The sequence below is a fragment of the Sphaerodactylus townsendi genome, linkage group LG16 (genome assembly GCF_021028975.2).
Source record: "Sphaerodactylus townsendi isolate TG3544 linkage group LG16, MPM_Stown_v2.3, whole genome shotgun sequence".
Taxonomy (NCBI): Eukaryota; Metazoa; Chordata; class Lepidosauria; order Squamata; family Sphaerodactylidae; genus Sphaerodactylus; species Sphaerodactylus townsendi.
The window spans coordinates 31,553,436-31,567,700 of record NC_059440.1 but is presented as its reverse complement, the minus strand read 5'-3'; the positions used below and the strand labels follow the sequence as shown (position 1 = coordinate 31,567,700).

The following is a 14,265-nucleotide window of genomic DNA, read 5'->3' as shown; positions in this document are numbered from 1 at the left end:
CTGTGTAGGACCTCTGGTCCAGCTACATGGGATTGTCTCCTGTGACTGGCAGTGGCTTTCTGGGATCTCAGGACCTGCCAGTCCTGAAACCCTTTTAAGATGCCTGGGACTTCCTTCAACTTACAAAATGGGTTCTCTACCCCTGAGCCATTATGGGCCCTCTGGCTACAGACCAAAGAGCAAATGCAGCTGTCGATTGCTGCTCATGAAATATGAAATGGCCTTCCTCCAAGTCAGTTCACTGAGATTGCTGTTGTCTGTTCTGACTAGTAGCAGTTTTCCAGCATCTCGGGCCCAAATCAGACGCGCGATGGGATTTCTGTGCCCAGGATCTGTGCGATGGGATTTCTGTGCCCTTGTCTAGAGGACATCATCCTTCACTCCTCCTTTGAGCTGAGCTGAAACATCCCAAAACAGAAGGTGGGAGTGAATAAGAACTCCAGGTGGGGTGTGGGGCAACTTCTAGTTAGTACCACCTTGGTTCCCCACCACCACAAGAGCCATGTGGATCCCATAAGTAAAAAAGGTTTACAGGGATTGGGCAATCTTATGGGTGCAACTCCCCTGGTTGGGATAGCCCAGGCTGCCCTGATCTTCTCAGATCTTGGGAGCGGAGCAGGATCAGCCAAGGTCAGTATTTGGATGGGTGACCCCCAAGGATGTCCAGGGTCACTACACAGAGGTAGGCAATGGCAAGCCATCTCTGTTGGTGTCTTGCCTCGAAAACCCTAATGGTGTCTGAAGTCGGCCCGCGAGGGTCGCCAGGAAGAGGCGAGACGCGGAGATATCATCCGGTGGAGAGAGCCAGCAGCAGGAAGCGTGTGATCCATGGATCTGGCAACTCTGCCGTGTGCTAGTCCCTGGCACCTTTTATTAGGGTTTGCGATAGGGGCGTATATGGGAGGCGGGAGAGCGGGAGAATATCATATGATACATGACATCATGGGGTTGTCTATGTGTGGGAGGAAACGTTCGCATCTGGGTCTAATCCATACCTGCGGGCAAGCGCCCCTTTGTCCCTTTGTCTGGGACACCTGGTGACCGTGAGTCAGGTAGTTCATGACCTGTGACTCACAGGGAGTCTGGGGGATGGGTGAGCGTGTGCGCCCAGAAGGACACAGATGGCACAGGCATTCCTGCGCTCTCTCTGAGGCTCTGCTGGGTTCGCGGGGCTCATCCCTACAGTGTCACCTTAAGTTGGCTTCAACTTGAAGGCTGTTTCCTCCCCCACGTGTGTAACTACCCCATCTTGAGAACAACTCCACCACCGAGTGTCCCTCAGGCTCATTGACTTGGCAACCAGCCCCCAAAGAGGCCGCTGACGGTTTCTCATGCTCACCAATCCCTGGACCTCGCCTCTTATCCAAGCCATCTCGTCCTTCTCCAAGATGTGCACACTTGCTCTTGCAAATGCATCTTGTCCTGTTCTTCTGCAGATGCTCTCTAGAGAGGCGCTTATATAAACACGCCTCTCTGTCCTTGGCTTTCACAGCACAGACATAATTTAATGGGCTCTTGTTGCTCAGTTTTCACTGGGCCTCTTCGTTCTGCATGGCTGGCTGATTGCAGGTGGAGAGGGGGGCTAGAGCTTCGATGCCTTTCAGGCAATCCGGCAGTAATAGACCTTGCGGAGGCAGGCTGTCCCCCAGACAAAATTTACAGGGCTCAGGAGAACCTGCTTGGCATTATTTAACTCTCTGGTAATGAGCACCTGAATGGGGAAGATTGCTCAGGCGGGCGGCGCTTGGCCTAGACAAACCTTCCCAAGTTCCAGGTGGAGCCATAAACAAAACCAGGAGCACCAACCACCAGCCGTCTGTCATTCCAGCATGGAAGAGAAACAGACAGAACATGAACAAGATGGAGTGGGTGGGAGGAGGGTGGGAAAAGGGCAGAGAAGGCGATGGAGAATAGCTATCACAGAAGGACAACATTAGAGTCCAGTAGCACCTTGATGATCAACAGGATCCCAGGGTATGAGATGAAAGGAGTTTTGAATTTTGAAAGCTTATACTCCCCCCCCCCCCATTTTTAAATTAGTCTTGAACCTAGCTGTTCTATTATAGCTACCTCTGATTATGGAAGACAGTGCTACTGAAGTCAGAAGAAGAGGAAGAAGAGGAAGAAGAGGAAGAAGAAGAAGAAGAAGAAGAGGAGGAGGAGGAGGAGGAGGAGGAGCTCCCTCAGTCCCACCTAGCTCACAGCGTGTTTGATGTGGAAGTGAGGAAGAGGAATAGGATGAGGAAGAAGAAGAAGAGGAGGAGAAGGAAGAAGAGGAGGAGGAGGAGTTTCGATCTATATCCCACCTTTCTCTCCTGTAAGAAGATTCAATGTGGCTGACAAGCTCCTTTCCCTTCCTCTCCCCACAACAAACACCTTGTGAGGTAGGTGGGGTTGAGAGAGCTCCAAAGAACTGTGACTAGCCCAAGGTCACCCAGCAGGAATGTAGGAGTGTGGAAACAGATCTGGTTCACCAGATAAGCCTCTGCCACTCAGGTGGAGGAGTGGGGAATCAAACCTGGTTATCCAGATTAGAATCCACCTGTTCTTAACCACTACACCACGCTGGCCTTCAGAAACCTTCAGAAAGTTAAGAGGAGCAGAGACTGGCTCTAAGGGTTTGTGTGCTACCTTGGGAGAAGTGGCAACACCCACAGGTGCCATCCCCCCCCCCCCATATGCCTCTGCTGGTCTGGTTTTGATAAGAACAAGAAACTGTATATTGGAACTCGGTTTCTTGAAAATCATGTACTGCCAAAAAGACAAATAACAGGCTTCAAGATCACAGCAGGTCTTAGAAACTAAATAGGGTTAACCCTGGCTAGTGTTTGGATGGGAGACCTCCAAGGGATACCACGGCATGACACGGAGGCAGGCAATGGCAAACCAGCTCTGAGTGTCTCTTGCCTTGAAAATCCCACCAGGGGTCACCTTAAGTCAACTGCAACTTGATGACACTTTCCGGCACCATGAGATCCAACCAAGCCTGAATTCCCCCAAGAGGCTAAAATGATAAACTTGTTGGGATAAGTGCTCCTGGTAGTTGGAGATTACCCCTTATCGTAGTTAGCAGAGCGGCACGGGTGGCTAGAACACAGCAGAAGCCCTTACCTCGTGTGCGTACATGTGCGTGATGGATCCCAATGTGCGGCAAGCTTACACAAAAGAAAGTCGGAGTCAGTTGTAGTTTCTAATTTAATAAAAAGAGTATTTATTAGTGAACTCCATTCTGGATAGAAAGGTAGGTAGATAGAGTTACTATGCTATCCTAATCTAGCTGGATGGAGATGGATGCGAGGAGCATCCATCCTCTCTCTAGGCATGGTAGGAACAAAAAGTGAGAAGGGGTCGAGGAAGAAGTCCCTGAGAGTATCAGTCTAACATCAAAGGGATAGAACCAGCATGATAGAGTAAAGGTGTCAAATCCCTAGGTCCCTATCTAGCCACTAGCTCTCTAGTAAAACCCCCTCTGTAGGTTGAGGCAGGAAACAGCGTAAAGTCCTTCACTTCCAATAAAACTGAGACCATAAAATTGAAGGTAGCAGGAAAAGAAGACGGCCCAACGTGAAATGGGCTGACTCAGTCCAAGAAGCCCCGACCTGAGCAAGGCTGTGGATGACAGGACATTTGGGAGTCACAAGCAACTTGGCAGCACTTTGCACACCCACACATGCAAATAAAGACACGAAGAAAAAAAAGGGGAGACATATGCGAGTCCCTGCCTACATGCAAGGCTGCAGGTATATACTCTGCACTGTTGGGAAAAGGCTGGCATAACAAGAGATAACTTCTGGAAGGGAGCGGTGTGGAGGTGGGGGCTGACTCCCTTTCTAGAGACCTCCTCCAACCTGCTGTTCCTTCCAGTACCTTGACAAGAGAGCCCCCCCCCCTTCTCTCTAGCCCTTATGGGTCACGCTCATGACTCAAGATTCACATGATTCCAGAAGGGAACGCAGAGACATCTGATTCAGAATATCATGTGCTCAATGATTGGGGGGGGGGGGAGGAGAAGAGAGAGGGGGGAAATCCCTCCCTCCTCCAGCACAGTTTAAAATCCATCCTCAGCTCATCGCTCTTCATTAAATTTCCCATTACTCAGCATTTGACACTATGCAGCTCCGATATATCAGGCCATTACCGACTGCGGGCAGATCCCAGCAGATTTTCTCCTCCGGGGAATTCTCTCTGTGAGGGGGAGGGCTTGGGGAGACCACCCCCCTCCCCAAGCCCTCATAACAGCAAAGGCACACTCCCCCCAGGTCACTGGTCCCCTGGTCAACCCCTGGTTGGGTGGCATTTAGAACAGGAGCTGAAACAAGCTCACTTTCCCCAGTTTTTTCTTAGCAAAGGGGGATGAATGCTCACCAAACATGCTAAATCTGCATTTGACATTTTAGGAACTGTAGTCTTGCTGCTGGGTAAATACTGTTGACCACAAGAGCGCCTGCAAGCAAGAAATCAGGAGCTTGTGACTTGGAAGGGAAGCCATGAGGAGATCTTTACGTGTAGGGGTAAGATGTTTACCTTAGTAAGAATTGTTCATTTTCATAAATGGGAAAAAGAAGAGGAAGAAGAGGAGTTTGGATTTATACCCCGCCTTTCTCTCCTGTAAGGAGATTCAAGGTGACTTGGAAGCTCCTTCCCCTTCCTCTCCCCACAACAGACACCTGGTGAGGCAGGTGGGGCTGACAGAGTTCCAAAGAACTATGACTAGCCCAAGGTCACCCAGCAGGAATGTAGGAGTGCAGAAACACATCTGGTCCACCAGATGTCTCTGCCACTCAGGTGGAGGAGTGGGGAATCAAACCCGGTTCTCCAGATTAGGAATCCACCTGCTCTTAACCACTACACCACACTGGGAAAGGGCTGAACAGCCTCCATTTTGTATGCAGAAGGTCCCAAGGTCAGTCCCCAACATCTCCAGTTAAGAGGGACTGCCCAAGTAGGTGATGGGAAAGGCCTCTGTCAGAGACCCTGCAGAGAGCAGCTGCGGGAGCTTCAGGGCTGTTCATGTGCATGTGAAGAGGTGTTATTGGAAACCAAGTTCAAGATAAATCATGCAATGATATTCCCCATTTCTATGTACGGATGTGAATGTTGGACTGTGGAAAAAGCTGGTTCAGGTGAAGTGTGGTATTGGAGTACAGTTTCACAGATAAGTGGGTTCGAGATCAAACAAAGCCTAAACTGTCCCTAGAAGCTAAAATCCCAAAGTGTGGCTGTTGTACTTGGGTCCCCTTGCGAGAGTCACTGGGACAGACAAAAATGCAGCAGGAAAAGAGGGAGGCCCCTCGTGAGATAGACTGCCTCAGATATGGAAGCCCCATGGTCCGCACTCTGCAAGACCTGAGCCAGGCTGTTACAGATGGAACATTTTGGAGGTCGTTAATTCATAAGATCGCCCTCAGGTGGAAGCAACTTGAGGGTGCATAATGCACACACGTGATCTTCATATTGTCTTCAATTGCATGCAAGCGCCTGCAAGCACCTTTGGGTGCCATAGAAATTATTATTAGCATAAAGAAAAGTGAAGCCAGGCGTCTCCCCAGGAAGAGCCTTGAGCTTAGCGTTGTGATGGCTGCATTGCTGAAAAGACCCACTTCTGGCCTGGGGAGGGGAGGGGAGGGGATGCTACCGCAGGGGACCAAAAAAAACCCATGCTCAGACCCCATTCCCATCCCAGCAGCTTCAAATGCTGGACTCTCTCGCCTATTAGAAGTAAGAGACTGGACAGGTTTCCTCCTGCGCGGCCAACAGCGCCTTAAAACGCGCGCAGCAGGATCCTGAGCGCCCTCCATCGCCACTGGCCCTTGCACGCAACCTCATGGCGTGAAGCGCGCTCACCATTCAGCCCTACAGAGTTCAGCGGGCGCAGCCTGACCCTAATGCGCGCGATCCTAAAGCAGCCCAGTTCTGTTCCCTCTAGGAGCAACACGCCCCTGCAAGAAGCTGATCTAAAACACGCTCCCGCCTCTCCAGCCCCCCCCCCTCCCCCCCGTTTTACCCTTCCACCCGCCCTGCAGCGGAGTTTATAAGGGGGAAGCCGGGCCGGACCATCGCGCAGGGGCTGCGGGGGAGGCAGAAGGCGCGCCGCCGCCAGTGCGCGCTCGCCCAAGCCGGGGCATGCGCAAAGACCGCTTCGGCTCCCCCCGCTGAGGAGGTGGTGGAGGCTCGGGGATCGTAAAGGGATCGCTCCCGGGGCGGAGTATAAAAGGACGCGGCAGCAGCTGGTGGGAGCCGGGCAGGGGGAGTCGCTGTCCAGCGTGGCGGTTGCTGCGCGCCCTGCGGCTGCTCGCCGGGAGGGCTTAGTCGTATCCTGAGCTTGCCTTGCGCCTGCTGACTCGGGATGCGGCTTTGGGGGGCCCGCTCGGCAGCAAAGTACCTTTAGGGTTTATTGGGGAGGGGGCTTCGTCGGCGCAGCACCAAGGTTGGCGGAGGAGGCGAGTCCCTGCGCTTAAAGTGGGCTAGGGGCAAAGGGGCAGGGAATTCCTCGCTGTAATCCCTAAGCAGGGGTGGGGGTTGTTTGCTGTGGGTCTGCTTCAGAGGTAGGAGAAAGGAAGGGCAGCTTGCCTTTGATTGAAGTCCCAGGGGGTTGGGGGGTCCCTGGCCTTCTGGCTGAGGGTACGAAGCAGCTGGAGAGCAGGGGGTTGGAGGGATGCGTGCCTAGGGTTGGGGCTGCCCGGTTGTGACCCCCGCCAGAGAGGGACAGCCCAGGGGCATTTGACGCTGCGGGAGGACCGACCTGGGTCTGTGCAGAAGGTTTCCCTCTGGTCTGGCTTGGACTCCTGTGGGAACTTTTCCTGTTGGCAGGACCCAAGTCCTGCTTCAGAGAGAGCGGGGAGCGAGCTCCGATTCTGGTTGGAGGCAGGGGTGGGGGAGGGGGCAGCCTCACTCCCCCCGGGATCTGCTGAAAGGACCCGCTGCCCTGTGCCCGCCGCATCTCAACGAGGGTCCCAACCGAGCAGGAGGAAGGTAGGACTCCGAACTGACTCATTCTGCTTTTCAGGAGTTGAGTGACGGGGAGGGGACAAAGAGAGGAGGACGCCCGGGGGAGTGTGCCAGCTTGTGCCAACGGAGTGGTGGTGGTGGGGGGGCTCTTTCCTGCACCCAAATACTTTGGCAGGGAGAGAAAGAGCAGGCGTCTTTCAAAGCTCCTCTTGAAAGAACAGCATATGTCCGATCCCTGGCAGGACTTTTCCGTCGTCGGAAGGCAAGAGGGATCTAAAGAGCGTTCCCTTTTGGATTCCCTGATCTGAATTTCAAAAGGGTCTGTGCTTTACCAGGAAGCGAATCCTACGGCTTATTTCTCCAGCCCTGAGCACTCCCCCCCCCCCAGTCATTTTCACAAATGTGTGCCGAGATCGGAGTCCAGAAGGGCTATGACTCAGTGGGAGAATGCGTGCTCGGTACATAGCGAGCCACAGGCCGGTCCTTGGTGTTTAACCTTGGTGGTAAAGGCTCTGTGGTGGTGGTGACCCCTGCCAGAGGAAACTAGAGAGCTACTGTCTGCTCATCAGAGTATGAAGTCCTGGTGGGGTCCTCCGTGTGTCAATCATCTGCCTCTCTGCGTTCCCTCTGAAATGCAACTCAGGAAACCTGGAGTTTGTGTAAATAGTGCTTTGTGTACATTATCTTGTTGGAACCCTTACAACAGTGCTGTAAAGGGTGCGAATGTAATCTCCACATTGCACTTGGGGCGTGGGACATGGGGGGGGGGGGAGCTGAGAATAGCTTGTTGAAGGCCACAGCCTTGTTTTGCCTTGCAGAGGCAAGATGTATCCAGGGAATCTCCTGTACTGATTTATCAGCCGTGCTTCACTAGTTCCCAATAACTGCTTTGTGCATGAGGGCGGCATACGTGAACGACCCAGCAAAAACCATTCCGGCCTCCTTGAAGGCCAGTGTGTTGCGTGTGAACCAAAGTTCTTTGTAGACGGAGCTTTTAGGTGCTTTCTGATTTCTATCTAAAGGAATTATAAGCTTTGATTCCCATCACGTCTCTTTTGTGTTTTGCTCTGCCCACTTGCAGGATATGTTCATATGAGAGTTTGTAAGATTTGACAGCTCACCCAATAAGTTCCCCTTAGGCGAATGAGTCTGCAGAAGTTGGAGCCTGTCCCATAGAGGAGAAATGCACAAAATGGCAGGATTGGAGTCAATCTGGTCTTTCTTGCCCTGGGCAACCACTTTGTGACAAACACACCTAGAGAGCTAACCCTGAGTATCTGTGACCAAAACTATCACCATTGTTATCCATTATCCTACAGATGGAGTCCAGTAGTGCCTTGGAGATCAACAAGGTTTTGTGGGCATAAGCTTTTAAGACGCAAAGTTCCGTTCATCAATGCTCTATCTAGCACAGTTTTTTAAAATGCAAATCATGTAATAATTTTCTTACTACAGATTCTGGAAATGTAGTTGTGTGTTAAATAAAAAAAATGATTTGGGAACAATATGCCACCTTAAACCAAACATAGGGCAGTATAAATAACAGCTGTGATGGAACCCCCTTATTCGGAGGCAGTATAGCTTTGAATTCGAGACTCTACAAACAAATGGACCAGGGAGGTATAGCAGCACCTGTGATGGAACCTCCTTATTCAAAGGCAGAGTATTTTTCAATAGCAGCCTCTAGGAACCAACAGTGCCTTCTCCATCATGCCTTTATTGACTGTTGGTTTTTCTGGTCTCTTTGGGAAGCATCTGGTGAGGGGTGGGGGGGCTCAGTGCCTGAATCACTGCTTTATGTGGCGAAGACCCCAGGATTATTCTGGCATCTTCAATCAATGGCTTGTGGATAACAGGAGCTAGGAAAGGCCTTTTGTCTGCCACAGGGAAAGATATTGAGCTAGATAGCTTGGCTGAGTCAAAGGCAGCAGCATAAATTCACCTGTATGGCTGCCTTGGGGAACAGGATGCTGGAGTAAGTAGACTCTGGGCTAGGTAGAATCATAGAGTTGGAAGAGACCACAAGGACCATCCAGTCCAACCCCCTGCCATGCAGGAACACACAATCAAAACACTCCCGACATATGTTCTTCCAGCCTCTGTTTAAAAGAAGACTCCAAAGAAGGAGACTCCACCACTCTCCAGGGCACTGAATTCCACCGTGGAACAGCCCGGATGGTCAGGAAGTTCTTCCTAGTGTTTAGGTGGAATTTCTTTTCCTGCACCTTGAATCCATTACTCCGTGTCCCAGTCTTTGAGGCAGCAGAAAACAAGCTTGCTCCCTCTTCGACATGGCATCCTTTCAGATATTTAAACATAGCTATCATGTCCCCCCTTAACCTTCGCTTCTCTAAACATCCCCAGCTCCCTACGTCTCTCTTTCTAGGGCATGAATTCCAGTCCTTTTACCATTTTTGTTGCTGTCCTCTGGACCCATTACAGCTTGTCAATATCTTTCTTGAATTGCGATGCCCAGAGCTAAACACAGTACTCTAGGTGAGGTCTGACCAATGCAGAGTAGAGTGGTACAATTATTTCCCTCCATCTAGACACTATTCTCTTATTGATATGATCCCAGAATTGCATTGGCTTTTTTGGCTGCCATGCCACACTGCTGACTCATGTTCAGGTAGTATTTGGTCATTCCGTAGCTGTGTGAGATTGGCCATTTCTTCTCACATCTCTGGGGGAAAGCTGAGGCTGAAACCCAAGGGGCGTTTCCAAGGGTGTCCCCAGAGTCTGTGGCAGAGATCCAGTCATCTTGGATGTAGATCCAGAGCACGCTCTTCTGTCGTGTGAAGCAGATGGCTTGGCTTTCAGACTCTTGCCTTGGCCATATGGAAAGGGAGTTGATTTCTGCAGAGAATGGATCGATCCCGGCAGCTGCCCGCCTCTCCTCAAAGCCCCGTTTTCTGTAAAGGTGGTCCCCTCGCTGCCCATCTGTTTCTCCGTTGCAACCTGGGGAGTTAAAGGCTGCCTTGATAGTGTTTCCCGTTAAAGAAGACAGAGATCAATCTTTCTCCCAGCTTCTTCCCTCCACCCCCAAATAGTAGTTTCTTCAGTTGCTAGGTTGCCGGCAAGATGTTTTTCAGTAGCCATCAGGACTGCTGTGGTAGTGAATCTCTCGACTGGAGTTTAATAGGGGGGGGGGGGTGCAGCGGGAACTCCTAAAGAAAGTTTTTTCCCCCAGCTGGAAGATCTGAATAGAATTGCGGCAATGCAGTAGGTGGCTTTTAGCAATAAGTATTTTTTGTTGCAAAAAATTGAGGTTGGTGTTCAAACAAAACAAACACTGTGCTGGATCATACCCAAGATCCATCATCTTGCCTCCAGCTGTGGCCAGCCAGAGGTTTCCAGGCAGCAACCAGCAAGGCATGAAGGAGGAGGAGGAGGAGGAGGAGTTTGGATTTATATCCCCCCTTTCTCTTCTGTAAGGAGACTCAAAGGGGCTTACAATCTCCTTTCCCTCCCCCTCAATAAACACCCTGTGCGGTGGGTGGGGCTGAGAGAGCTCCGAAGAACTGTGACTAGCCCAAGGTCACCCAGCTGACATGTGTTGGAGTGCACAAGCTAATCTGGTTCACCAGATAAGCCACCACAGCTCAAGAGGCAGAGTGTGGAATCAAACTTGGTTCTCCAGATTAGAATGCACCTGCTCTTAACCACTGCACCATGCTGGAGGTAACATGAAGGCAACAAACCTGTGTGTTGCCACTGTCTGGGATTCAGAGGTATACTGCTTCTCTGTATGCAGGTTCCATTTCATCACTTGTGTTCTCTTTTGATGCCGCGCCTATTCTGTATGTGGGCACTCTCCCCGTATGGTTAATGGGCAGAGAAGAATACAAGTATTTCAAATAAATCATGGCTGAATCAGTTTTCTATTTGTTTTCCGATTCCTGTAGTACAAACTTTATTGCTCTGTTGACTGGATGGCCCATCTTGTTGATTGGACTTGACTTGCACGATGTAATCTACTTTGAGTCTCAGTGAGAAAGGCAGACCATAAATAACAGAAATAGGTATGAATGCCGAAGCAGTCCTGTGGCATCAAACTAAAGAACCTCACTATTTCAGCATCAGACCAGCAAGAATGGCCAAATAGATGTTTTGGGAGACTCCCATCAAGTATAAAAACAGTGCCCCCATCAGTGTTTGGAAGGATACTGCCTCTAAATATGGAGGCTCCATGACTAATAGACCATTAGAAGGGCTGTGGTTGATCTGATCAGATGTCTGCCCAGTCCTGAATCTTGCTACTGTGGCCTCCAGAAAGTCTGCAGGGAAGGCGTTCTATTTCCTAGATAGCTGTGCCAGGTTCCTGGATCACCCAAGATAAAAAGTGATGGCTTTCTCTTGCTTGCCTCCAAATGTTTGGGAAGTTCCCATTTAGAAGAGGGGGAAGAGTTTGGATTTATACCTTGAAAGGAGTCTCAAAGTGACTTACAAGCTCCTTTCCCTTCCTCTCCCCACAACAGCATCTTGTGAGGCAGGTGGGGCTGAGAGAGTTCAGAGAGAACTGTGACTGGCCCAAGGTCACCCAGCAGGCTTCATGTTCAGGAGTGGGGAAACAAACCTGGCTCACTACACAGGGGTGTAATGTTCATGTGGAGGTGTGAGGAATCGAACCTGGTTCTCTAGATTAGAGTCCGCTGCTCTTAACCACTACACCACATTGGCTCCCTTTAGAGCTCACGGCAAAGAGCTGTTGATATTGCTCTCCATGACTGTCTTGTTCAGCTGCTAGCAAAGGCAGACGGTGTCCTAGGAACAATCCAGGGGGCGGCCCACAGCGTCCAAAGCAGCTTTCTGAAAGGCAAACAGATTTAGTACAGCAGAAGCTTCTTGTGGATGAGAGCTTCGTGGGGTGGAGACGAAGGGGGCTCCGGTGGTCACAGAAGGCTCTGCAGCAACAAATCTGTTGATCTTTACCGTGGTGCGGAACACTCTCTTGTCGAGGCAGGTGAGCCATACCGGGATTACAAGAGCCTTTCTGCTCTGCTGTCTGGGCCCTCTGCAAAAGAACCGGATCAAATAGGCCAAGGGGGAGCCGTGTTTTGTGGGGGGCCTCTCCTGTGGGCAAGCGTGAATGGCTTATGGATAGGAAGCTGTCTTATGGAAGACTTTAGTCTATTCTCAGCAGCAACTCTTAACCTGGATCTCTGGCAGAGAAAAGTCTTTCTCCGCCTCTATTATCTGAAGCTCATTTGTGAAAACGCGGGTCGAAAAAACTCCTTTATAAGCAAGGGCTTTTGCTTGGTATAAAAGGAGCCTTGGTGTATTGTCAAAAAGGACAACATGCATGCACATGACACAATCCAACATATTTTACTGGAATGCCATTTTCACACTCACGCTCGTAGATTACACCTGTCTCCCCTTCTTAAATCAAGGAGCATATCACCCAATGGAAACACCATACGATTCCTTTTAAGCCATTTTTCACCTGCAGTACCTACCTGTTGCCTCTTTTTTAGTTGAAGTTGTTAAGACTAGATCAAATTTTAACTATTTAGATGGTTTATGAGATGTGACTATTTTATACAATTACATTTTATATAGAGCTATGGTATAGATCTCTATTTGATCATTGTAACTGTAATTGTACCATGCCTAATAAAGGTGTGGTGTGGTGTGGTGTGGTGTGGTGTGGTGTGGTGTGGTGTGGTGTGGTGTGGTGTGGTGTGGTGTGTGTGTGTGTGTGTGTGTGTGTGTGTGTGTGTGTGTGTGGGTGTGTGTGTGTGTGGCTCTTCAACTAGGGCAGTGGTGGCGAACCTTTGGCACTCCAGATGTTATGGACTACAATTCCCATCAGCCCCTGCCAGCGTGGCCAATTGGCCATGCTGGCAGGGGCTGATGGGAATTGTAGTCCATAACATCTGGAGTGCCAAAGGTTCGCCACCATGGAACTAGGGACACCAGGAATTGAATGTGGGGCCTGCTGCATTTGAAGCTCTGTCAATGAGCTGTAGTTCTTTCCCCATAGACTCGTGGAATCATAGAGTTGGAAGGGGCCATACAGGCCATCTAGTCCAGGGGTCTGCAACCTGCGGCTCTCCAGATGTTAATGGGCTACAAATCCCATCAATCCCTGCATGCTGGGTTGCAGACCGCTGATCTAGTCCAAGCCCATGCCCGATGCTCGAGCTTCTCTCCAAAGTAATCTGGCCACTCTACAGACAATCTTTGGGGCCGGCTGCTTCCTCTGCATTTTCCCCTTGGCCAGCCTGATGATCTGGACGCCAGATGTGCCAGAGACCGCTGAGCCAATCTTCTGGAATGATGCCCTGAGAAGTTCCCTAGTTCAGCAGAGCGTGTTGTGGAGCTGTACATTATGCTGACAAAACTTAATAGCAGGAGGAAAATAAAGGGCTTGTTTTTTATTTTGTTGTGCTTGGCTTCCCTCTCCAGCAGTGTTTTTTTTTTTAAAAAAAAAAGGTTTGAGGCAAGTTTATTCAAAGAAACCACTTAAAGTGGGATCAGGAGAGGGTGGAATCAAGACATACCCTAAAGCAGGAGTGTCCAACTCTGGCTGTTCAGATGTTCATGGACTACAGTTCCCATCAGCCCCTGCTGACATGGCCAGTTGGGAATTGTAGCCCATGAACATCTGAAGCGCCAGAGTTGGACCCCCCCTGCACTAAAGTTTTGGGGTGACTCTGAATGGCATCTGATTTCTTTCAGCCTGGGGAAAACAATAGTTCAGAAATCCCACCCCCTTAAATTCCTTTGCCAGTTAGCTGTAAGATTTTTTAAAATTTATTTTTAAATTTTTATTTTTCCATTTATATCTTGCCCTCCCCAATGGGGCTCAGGGCGGCGAACAATAAAAACAGCCATAAAACCATTTCAAACATAAAACCAGTAAAAAATGACCACAGATGGCGGCATCCCTCCCTCCCTACCGTACCCACGGAAGGCCAATGATGGTAACAGTCAAGTCAGTCCAGCTGGCCAGATGGGAATGCCTGGCAGAAAAGTTCCATCTTACAGGCCCTGCGGAAACAGTTTAGGTCACGCAGGGCCCTGCTCTCATTTGGGAGTTTATTCCGCCAAGTAGGGGCCAGGGCCGTAAAACGGAGACGCAGTAAGAGTGGGGTGCGTTACACAACAGGCAATGATGTAAATTTTCCCCATGTTGCTTTGGGTCTGTGGAGGCCATGGTGTGGGCCGCCATTTTTTAGTACCAAGTAAATATTTATTTCAAAACAGCTAAATGAAGAAGTAGTTCTAGGCACAGAAAGCTGGGAGGAAAGAATGCAGATTGTACGGAAGGGGAAAGAGATCAAACGGGCTCGGTTGCCATCAGCTTAAAAA

General features: G+C 50.2%; 1 protein-coding gene across 1 annotated transcript in view; it reads left to right on the top strand.

Annotated features, from left to right (window-relative positions):
- The first annotated feature begins 6,206 nt into the window (after positions 1–6,206).
- The window catches only part of DISP3 (dispatched RND transporter family member 3), a 41,678-nt gene continuing 33,619 nt past the window's right edge, over positions 6,207–14,265 (top strand). Inside the window, 1 exon segment of the mRNA XM_048519570.1 lies at positions 6,207–6,972. The gene's annotated coding sequence lies outside the window, so the exon portion shown is untranslated.